Below are 9625 nucleotides of genomic sequence, written 5' to 3' on the forward strand. Positions count from 1 at the left end.
CATGAATAAAGAAGCGGGTGGCCTTGGAATCTTCTGGCAGCCATCCTCCAACCAGGAGGGGAGAGCCTGCTGAGAATGGAGACTGTTTCAAGGCAGATCCAACATGGAAAGACTGGTCACATTGATAGAGTCCTGGATCAAGCTGTACCTGAAGAAGAAATTACCCCTGAACTATTGGGCTACATGAGCCAATGAAGTCCCTTCAGGTTTAAGCCAGTTTGGCTCCCTTTCCTGTCAAGTGTAAAGTTCCTTTCTACCTCCAATGGGACTCAAGGTGGAGCTCCCATTTCCTGCCATCCCACTGCCCAGAGGCCTATGCCAGCATCTGTCCCCCCAGATTGTACCTTGTAGCCTCTGGGAAAGTATTTTGTGGTTCTCAAGTTCTCAGACCACCAGAATGTAAGGACCTCTCTGGGACCTCGGAACTGAGATTCCTGAAGGGGCTGGGGGTCGAGGGGAGCCTGTCTGCCGTGCGGGTCGGAGCAAGCCTGAGCCCAGATGCCCTGGGAAAGGTAAGAACTCATCTGGGGTTCTCTTCTGCCCTTCCCCCAGCCCAGTCTGGGCAAGGACAGCCATCAATCCCATTATCAGGCTTCTTATTTCACCCTTTATCCAGCTGTCTCGAGTGTCAGTCCGCATCCTTAACACAGAGTTATGAGAGACTGAGTGCTCGGGCCTGGGCTGGCTGAAGGATTCATGGGTCTGAGGCTGCCCGTTCCTCAGGGAGCAATTGCAGGCTTTGGGGTAGAATATGATTGACGGGGCCTCGGGGGGGGGGGGGGGGGCTTTGCTGTCAGCAACCAGAAACTTGTCAGTCACAGACAGAAGGGTGGTGGTAACGGTGGTGACACTGGGTGAAGGGAAGACCCCCACATCCTGGGGAGACAGCCCTGGGCCACGGGGTATGAGGAAGACAGGAAGCTGCAGTTATATTTGTCAGCCGAATACGCGGTTTACTCGGTAGTTGAGGGGCTGCCCAGGCAGGGGAACCGTAGGAGGTAAGGAGCCCAACTTGCCCCAAAGCAATCCAAAAAATAGCTTAAAAACTTGGATCGGACCATGCCTCTACCCTGCTTAAAACCCCCCAAATGGCTGCCCATCACAGTTAAAATAAAGTCCCAACCCCTGAGCTCAGCTCACAGACCCTCACTGGTGCCACACTGCAGCCCTTCCAGCCTCTGCCTGTTCTTCAAACACTCAAGCTCCTTCCTGCCTTAGGACCTTTGCACTCACTGTCCCCTCTGCCTGGACGCACGCCCCCCAGGGTCTTGGGTGCCTGGGTTCCTCTGTGCATTTGGGGCTCACCGCAGACGGCATCTCCACAAGGGACTCCTGGCCCCTCCTCAGTCTCCCTCTCTGTGTGGCCCTGTTTCACTCCCTTCTCAGAGCTTGGCACTGGCTGAAATGGTTTTGTTCCTTTTCCCTTTTCTTGAATAGAAGCCAACTAGAATTTTAGGCCCTGAGGGCAAGCTCTATCTGTCTTCTCCATTGCTGGGTCCCCAGCCAGCACTTGTGTGCTATCACAGGCCCTCGATAAATATACATTAAAGTGAATAAACTCCCATCCAGCCGCATCCTCCAGAGCGAAGCCCTGGGACGGGCCAGTTAGAGAGGCGGCTGCCCGCGGACTGTGGTCTTCTGTCCAGAGTGCTAAGGGCTCTGCGGGGCTCCACTGCTGGTGGCTTCTCCAGGAGACTGGAAGAAGGCTGCCCATTCTGGGAGGAATGGCTGTTTTGTGTCGCCAGGAGGTTGCCATGGGAACGCCTTCCTGTGCTGCAAAGACCCCTCTTAAAGTTAGAGCTGTGGAGATATGAAGCGACTGCGGGAGCCGATGAAGTATTAACTGGTAGCCATGGGGCCCTTGGCCACAGGCAGGGGAGGACCTTTGAGTCACCCCACGTGCCCTCAGCTTCATCTTGCAACTTCTTTCTCTGCCCTTCACTCTGGCTTCACCTGTCCCCCGCCCACTTTCATCTGGGTGGCAGAGCACTGACCCAGGGGCTGGAGGAGGCCGAGGGTCGTGCCGAGGTCATCCCAGGCATCTGTGTCCGACAGGCTAGCCATCATGGGGGTCGTAGATGTGGGTGACAGTCTGCACGTATGGAGCACTTACCGTGCGTACGTCAGACTCGGTGCTTAGAGGGCATCTTCAGACCCACAGATTAGTGGAGGAATCCTCACATGGCCCCAGAGGGAGTTGTTAGTATGATCCCCATTTCACAGATGAAACTAAGGCTCAGAGAGGTTACATGCAATTTTTGGAAATTCCCACCTAATAAGAAGTAGTTCCAGGATTTTAACCCAGGGAATCCGAATCCAGACTTCAAGCTCTTAACCATGGTCAGCCCAGCAACTCTAAACACAAACAAATGTAGTGTCTCCAATGTGTTGAACAACCGGTTACTGTGGGCCAGGCATTCTGTTAAGCGCGTACCTCTGTTATTCAGACGAGGAAACTAAGGATTGCAGGGGTGAGGCCATTCAGCAAGCAGTAGATAGTAGACTACACGCCTCTCCGAAGTCCGAGCTCGTTTTCCAGTATCGGTGGAGGCCTGGACTCACAGGACCAGACAAGACCCTCCAGTCTGGCCACCCTGGACTCCAGGAGCGGCTGCTGGTACCTGCCCCACCCAGGCCAGTTTCGAGGTTTAAGGAAAGGCAATGACCCTTTTCTTCAAACCCCACCATGACTTGGGCCCAGGACGGACACCAAGGTCGCCCAAGAACCGTCCCACAACAGACGTCCCTGGGAGAGCTGCGAGGCGCCATGGGACCACAGCCCCGAGGAGTACCTCGCCCACCATTACTCACATGGGCAAGGCCTCGCCTTCTCTGAGTCTGGCTTTCCTCGTCGGATCTGTGGGGTGACTCTCCTCCCCCAGCTCGGGCTCACAGGGGTGTTGAAGCTGGTGTGACAGTGCTTCCCAACCTGTCACACGGTGAACGCGGCTGCTGGAACGTGGGCGATCCACTGCTAAGAAATCCGAGAGTCAATACTTACCATTGAGATGCTTCCTCCCTTCCTCACCCTGCAACTGGATTCTCTAAAAGGCATTTCAAATAGAGATTAAATTATAAAACTTTAATCTGAATGCCGTTTTCTAAGAATGTGCCAACTGCACGCGGTGGCTAAGAGCTGAGCAGCGACCTCAGGGCCAAAACTGGCGCAGACCAGAGGTCTCCCCGGGCTTGCTGTGAGGTCAGGCTTGCAGGGCTCTGCTTCCTCCTCACCAGGAGACAGGCAGCAGAGCTCGGGGCGGGGCTGTGCTGGGATCTCATTGTTCTTTTAGGCCGTATTCTGGCATCTTCCCCCCAAAAGAAACCTCTTTCTCCCCGGCCCCCTGGCAAGAAAAGGCCTGAGGCATCCTAACAGAGGGAAGGTCAGTCCCCCTTCTGGAGTCCAGAGAGCAGAGGCGCTTTTCTGTCAAAACTCTGACCAACAAGCGACCTCTTCGTACTGGCGTTCGTCAGCTATTGCTGCAACGATGCTGTGTGACAAACAACCGTGAAGTCTCAGTGACTTAAAACCACACACATTTGTTTTTATTGTCCCTAGTCTGAGGGTCAGCTGAGTGGCTCTGCTCTGGGCCACAGTTTGGGTGCCTCGCATGACAGTGGCCCTCGGAGGCATGCTCTTCTTAACCTGGCTGGAAGAAGTGCAAGAGGCCAGTAGAAACCATACACACAGATTTGAAGCCTCTGCTCACATCGTATCCCCTAACATTCTGTTGGCCAAAGCGAGTCACACAGCCAAATCAACATCAGTGGGTTGGGGAAGTGCCCTCAGCCTGTTTGAGTGGGAACCACTGCAAAATCATGTGGCACTCCAATGCTAAATAAACAGCAAAAGAACTAAAAAGAAAAGCCACGTGCAGAGGGTGTGGCTGTGTGGCTGCATTACAGGAGGGAGCGGTTACAAACAGGAGGAAGCAGGTCTAGGTTCCTTTGGGAGGATTCATCTCTCCCCATTTGGAGCAGCCTTGTTTGCAGTTGGGGTGGGACTGATGCCTCTTCCGGCTCTAGGCAGTCTTGGACTGGCTCAAGCTAATCTGACAGCCCATCCCAAGGCCACAGTCATTAATTCAAGGATAAGCACGAGACCTAACTCAGGCCAATGAGAGATGCTAAATCTCAGAAAAGAATCCAAAAAATTCTCCCTTTCTCACTGGAAAGAACAAAGAAACATGGAGTCTGAGGAGCTTCTGGCAACCAACTTATGATCCTGAGGACACCCAGCCTTGGGATGAAGCTGTGGAAAACAGTGCAGACAGCTGGAAAGAAACCAGGTCCTAGGGTGATGGAATTCAGCTAGATCAAGCATTACCTGAAACCTGACCTACCCCTTGACTTTTCACTTACAGGAGCAAATATATTCCAGTTTTTGTTTAAGCCAGTTGGAGTTTTGTCCTCCATCATTTGCAACCCAAAGATTCGTAAGTGATAGAGATGATATCAGAGAGGAGACAGAGAAGAGATCTAAGGTTCTGTAGCTACTGTCACCCCATACACGTCTCTGCACAAGCACACTGCACCTAAAAGCATCATGGGACTTGGTCAGCTCGGCTTAGAACATTCAGAGCCAGCCAGTCCCCCTGGCACCTCACTGCACCCGCTATGGGCCTCCAGAGCCCAAAAAAATCACCCTCCACATCCAGACCTCTTCCCCTTGTTGATGTGGCCTCACGTCTCTGACAGGCTCCAAAGCCCCAGGAGTCTGGAGCTGCCGCCTCATACATCAAAGATGCTTTTGCCTGGAGGGGAAAATGTAGGTCATTTTTCAATGCATGTGGCCATCTTCGAGTAACTCTGAATGCCCGAAGTGGGACCGGGAGGCCAGGCTAGATGAATGGGCTTGGCTGCAGCCAGAGCCACCCGCGCCTGCCAATCTCCCCACCCAAGGTGGACCGTGGTGGGGGGAGCTGCGACAAGGGCTGGGAGGTGTGTTCCCACCCACAACACACTGTAGACTGGCATGAGCTTGTCTTTCTCTGGACCCCAAAGCATTGTCCCCAACCCTTAGCCACTGAGAGAGGAGAGAAGTTCCCTTGTTAGTGTGTCATTTTTAAATCTTGTTTTGTGAACGAGAGGAAGAAAAAAGGCAAGTCTATTAAGACATTTAGTCCTAACACTCCAGCCCTCACAAGCTGCTGAGGCTTGAAGAAAAATAGAGAAAATTAGTGCTCGTGAAAGAGAAAGAGCGACAGTGTTGGCTGGGCCCTGGGTGGCACAGTGCGGTGGAGGAGGGCGTGCAGCCCAGCTCCCTGCTCAGCCCCTCCCTGAAGCCTGCTCTCTGCTCACCCCAAAGTGCTCAGCGCTCCTTCCTCACCGTCCTCCCTCTGCTCCCCGCCCACCTCTGCCTGGCCCTCCGCACAACCCACCCCTCCCAGTGCCAGGCCTTCCCCCATCATCATCTTCCCCTCCCCCCACCCCACCACTGGAAACCTGTGCTCTGCCTGCGGTCAGTTCCACAGCCTGGATGGACAGTGCCCCCCTCAGGCCACACTTGGCCCTGGGCTGTGGGACCTACATGACAAAGACAAACACCCCTGAGGGCTTAGGAGGAGGACACAGGTGAAACTCCATCCATGACCCCAATTTCGATTCGAACCCAGGTCTCCAGAGGTGAGTGTGAAGAAAATGCCTAAATTAAAATGCTAATTACCGTCTTCAGCAATTCGGAACCAGACAGCCGCTTGTATCTATTATTAACAGCTTCCCGCCACAGCCCCGGCTCGCCAAGAGACACAGATGATTTAAAGATTCAGGTGCAAGAGAAAATAACAGAAAGCGCGTCTGCCCTGTGAAGCTCAGCCTGCAGAGGTGTCACCCCACTCTGCGCACCCTGCAGAGAGATGACAAGACGAGAAGCCCCTCTGAGGGCAGCAAGACAGCATGACCACCAGCTCCTGCAGGGCCCCCGGGCGCCCCAGTGGTGAGTTGGGAAGTGGTTGGATCAGCCACAGAACAACCTGAACCCTCATGTTGAAAAACATCTGCAGAGCCCTTTATGGCCACATTTTCTTGATTAGACGCCAGGGTTTGGAGAGGGCAGGAGTTTGAGCTCTGATGGCCAGGGAGGAAGAAGCCTAGGTAAGATGCCACCTGGGCATTAAGATCAACCCCTCCTGCTCCTGGAATCCGAGAGGGTTTGCTGCTGGGAAAAGAGCACCTGGCAGCCGTCAGCTCCCAGAGAAGCACGTGCTGGCTCCCGCGCCTGACACCCTCACAGTGACCTCCAGAAAGAAGGTGGAGCTGATCTCAAGGGAGGCCCTGGGGCCTTGGCCACGCCCAGGGAGGGTCCACCCAGGCGGAGGGCTTAGGCAGTCAGGAGAGAAGAGGCAAGAAAGAAAAGAGGAGCATGTGATACAGAGTAGAGGGAAATGCAAAATGACAGAGCCGAAGAAGCCAGTGTCCTTCGGTCGTTTGTTCACAGTGGGCAGAGGCGCCAAGCTGCCCATGGTCACAAGGAGCTGCCCATTCAGGGCAGAGGCGGGTTCGAATCTCCTTCCTAGACTCACAGTCTAGACACCAGAGGGACAACGTACAGAGGCTTCAAGGCCACGTCCCCCTGCTCGCAGCCTTTGAAGCTGCCGTCACGGTAGCCCCATCCCACTCTGAGATGGTCCTGTCCCATGTCGTGTGTTCACAGAAGCAGGGACGGGGTCTGCCTGCTGTCCCCGGAACGTGGCTCTGGACATATAGGGGGTTCCCCATGATGTCTCACAAACCAATGAATAACTAAGTTTGAGGCTGTACACGAACAGCTTCATACACAGGGTGCCCTGGGGCCAGCTCCTCCCCGCCCCTAGGGACCAGTTGTTAATTATTCAAGATTCGGGAGCTGGTCGTTAAACAATTGGTAGCTTGAAATCAGCCATGGTGAGAGTATTTACACCCCAGCCATCAGCAAGTGCTACAAGTCAGGGCTATTTTCCCCACCCCGCCCCTACCCCCAGGAAACGCCAGCAACCAATCTTCTTAATCTGGGCTAATCTTCTCAATCTCCAGATCTTCTGAATACAGGGACGGCTGCAAGGCCCCCGCGTCTCATTCCCTCCTTCTGTTTCCTTTGGAGCATGAGTCCCCTACCTTTTCAGCCCCCAACAAGCCCCGCGTCCCCCCCTCTATGTCACAAGGCCAGGCCCCCTTCTGAGGACAGTGCCCCAAAGAGTTGATTCCTGGCACCTCCCGCTCCCTCTCAAAGCACCGCCTGTTCTGTGGTCTGCCCCCAGGCGGGCATAAACACCCCCAGCGAGGAATGGCCCCAGGCAGCACTGGAGCCCTCTGCTCCCTCCACCTCCAGGTCTGTCCCAGCTAGAGGGAGGGGAGAAGGGGAGGGGGCCTCCCTCTGGCTCCGAATCGTCCACCCTGAGTAATTAGCTGCCAAATAAAACGCAAACTCGCCGAAGGGGATCAAAGGTCCCCCCACAGCTTCTCCAAACTCCTCCTGCCCCAGAGGCTGCTGGGAGGGCCAGAAACCCCAGGAGGCCAGAAAGCCACCTGCTGGGGCACAGGGTCTCTTTTCAGATCAGAAGCTAAAACCCTCCTTTCAAGCCCTCCCCTGTCAGGCCTGCCGAGCCAGCCCACACCTTCTCTCTCAGGGCTGGCACTCTGGCCCCTCGCCCACCCGCTCCTCAGCCTAGGAATGGAAAATGGGTTTGGCAGACACCACTGGTCGCCTGCCGGTGTCCCTTTTCCTCTTGTCTGATACTGTTCAGGCTGACTCTTGGTGGCCCCATGGCCCATGCCCCTGATTTGTTTAGGAGGAGTGGGAAGTGCGGTCCAGCACAGCCAAGGACACAGGAAGGGAGGTCAGTCCTTCCCCCAGTTCCCCCTGCTCCCCAGCGAGCAGGTGTCATTCCCGAGCACAGCGCCACACCACCCCCCCATGGATGGTCAGTGTGACCAGCTCCCTTGCTGGGCTCGGAACCCCCCTCCAGGGCCCAGGGCAATTGTCTTTCAGAGCCACTGAGGGCTCATGCAATTGCTTTCCCCAAGTTTCTGAGAACACACCCCGCACATTATTTTTCACTCTGTGCCCATGGAGAAAGCCTTGAGAGAGCTGAAGGACGTGGCTCAGTCCTGGTTTGCAGACGGGCCGTGCAAACGGAAAGGTGTGCACATTTTTCAAGAGCCCGCTGTGACAGGGCCCAAGTTTCCTGGAGCCTGAGGCAGCATCAGTAACAAATGGGCACAGCTGTGGGGGACTTGCAGGCCTTGTACAGAGACAAGCCTGCGGGGCTGGGCCGTGCTGCTGCCTCTGCTGGGGAACAGGCACCACAGAGCCACAGGTGGCCCCAGTTGCCAGTGACATGAACCCACGGATGAGACAGAAGAGACTTGCTCTTTGAGAATAACCAAGGGGAACTGAGAGCTATGTTCTGGGAGCTATGTTTCTTGCAGGAGCAGGGAAGTTAGCAACAGAAGGAGAGAAGGAGAACAGAAGGCATGCTGGGCAAATCTTTCAGTCTCTCCCTGCCTCAACCTCCTCACCTGTAACATGGGAAATACAAGGTCCCTCTCCCAGAGCTGTTGGTGAGATCATAGATGTGAATGCATTTGGGGAGTCTGAGCATAAACTGCTGGTTGTCCCCCAATATCCATTCTCCCCTCCTCTCACTTTTAATAAGGCCCATGGCTGCCTGGAATCGAGACTCTCTTCCCAGCCTCCCTGGGGGCCATTTTAGCCACGTGACTCAATTCTGACTGTGAGCTGTAAGCACAAGTGTAGCGTGCAGTTCTGGGAGTGTCCTGAAAGGGAGAACATGCACTTCTTTGTCCCCTTCTTCTCCTAGGGGCTGGAACCAAACAGCCACCATGGACCATGAAGAGGAAGCCACTTGAAGAAGAGAGCTGGGGCTGGCCTGTGGCCGAGTGGTTAAGTTCGTGCGCTCTGCTTCGGCGGCCCAGGGTTTCGCTGGTTCGGATCCTGGGCACGGACATGACACCACTCATCAGGCCACGCTGAGGCGGCGTCCCACAGAGCACAACCAGAGGCGCTCACAACTAGGGTATACAACTATGTACTGGGGTCTTCGGGGAGAAGAAGAAGAAGAAAAAGAGAAGATTGGCAACAGTTGTTAGCTCAGGTGCTGATCTTTAAAAAAAAAATAAAAATAAACAGGAGAGCTGAGCAGCAAGAAAGAATGATTGACATTGACTCTGAGAAACTTATCTTCCAGCTTCTAGGTTCTTGATTGTTTGAGAGAGAAATAAACTTCTGTCTTTTTGGCACTGTTTTTCTCCTCGGGGTGGTGTCTGTCACCCACAGCTGAACTTAATCCTGGTCCCTACAGACTAGAACCTAGATCTGTCTGTCCCCAAGGAACCTATCCTCGGGGACCCTACCTATCTACCGAGGAGCCCACCACTCCGTCTTAAGTCCTGATGGAAGGCTGTAGTGCTCAGGATGTGCCAACGAGAGGCCCAGTAGAGCAGGCAAGCCCTGGCTCCAGCTGAGCCTCCCGTGCCGAGTTCTGGTTAGAAGGTGCCGGTGGCCACCGTGGAGTTCCCGAAATGGCTGGAGGTTCAGTTTGGCGGAAGGGCAGGAAAAGAGCTTGATGAGTGGGGAGGCTGAGGACAGAGGACTGGCTGGAGATTACATGCTGACTGGCTTAAATCCAGC

The 9625-nt window shown here is 54.7% G+C and overlaps 1 long non-coding RNA gene across 4 annotated transcripts; it reads right to left on the reverse strand.

Moving 5' to 3' along the window:
• Positions 1 to 25: 25 nt before the first annotated feature.
• LOC124241505 (uncharacterized) lies at positions 26 to 3449 on the reverse strand. Of its 4 annotated transcripts, XR_006889230.1 has the most exons (5): positions 3232 to 3449; positions 2812 to 2974; positions 2435 to 2621; positions 2273 to 2355; positions 1015 to 1773 (listed from the first exon to the last, which is right to left on the reverse strand). It is a non-coding gene; the product is annotated as an uncharacterized LOC124241505 (long non-coding RNA). The 4 variants fall into 4 exon arrangements; XR_006889228.1 differs by lacking the exon at positions 1015 to 1773 and adding an exon at positions 26 to 148 and having other exon boundaries at positions 2273 to 2621; XR_006889231.1 differs by lacking the exons at positions 1015 to 1773; positions 2273 to 2355 and adding an exon at positions 34 to 148.
• Between the last annotated feature and the right edge of the window lie 6176 nt (positions 3450 to 9625).

Source organism: Equus quagga, chromosome 7, assembly GCF_021613505.1.
Source record: "Equus quagga isolate Etosha38 chromosome 7, UCLA_HA_Equagga_1.0, whole genome shotgun sequence".
In the NCBI taxonomy this organism is placed as follows: domain Eukaryota; kingdom Metazoa; phylum Chordata; class Mammalia; order Perissodactyla; family Equidae; genus Equus; species Equus quagga.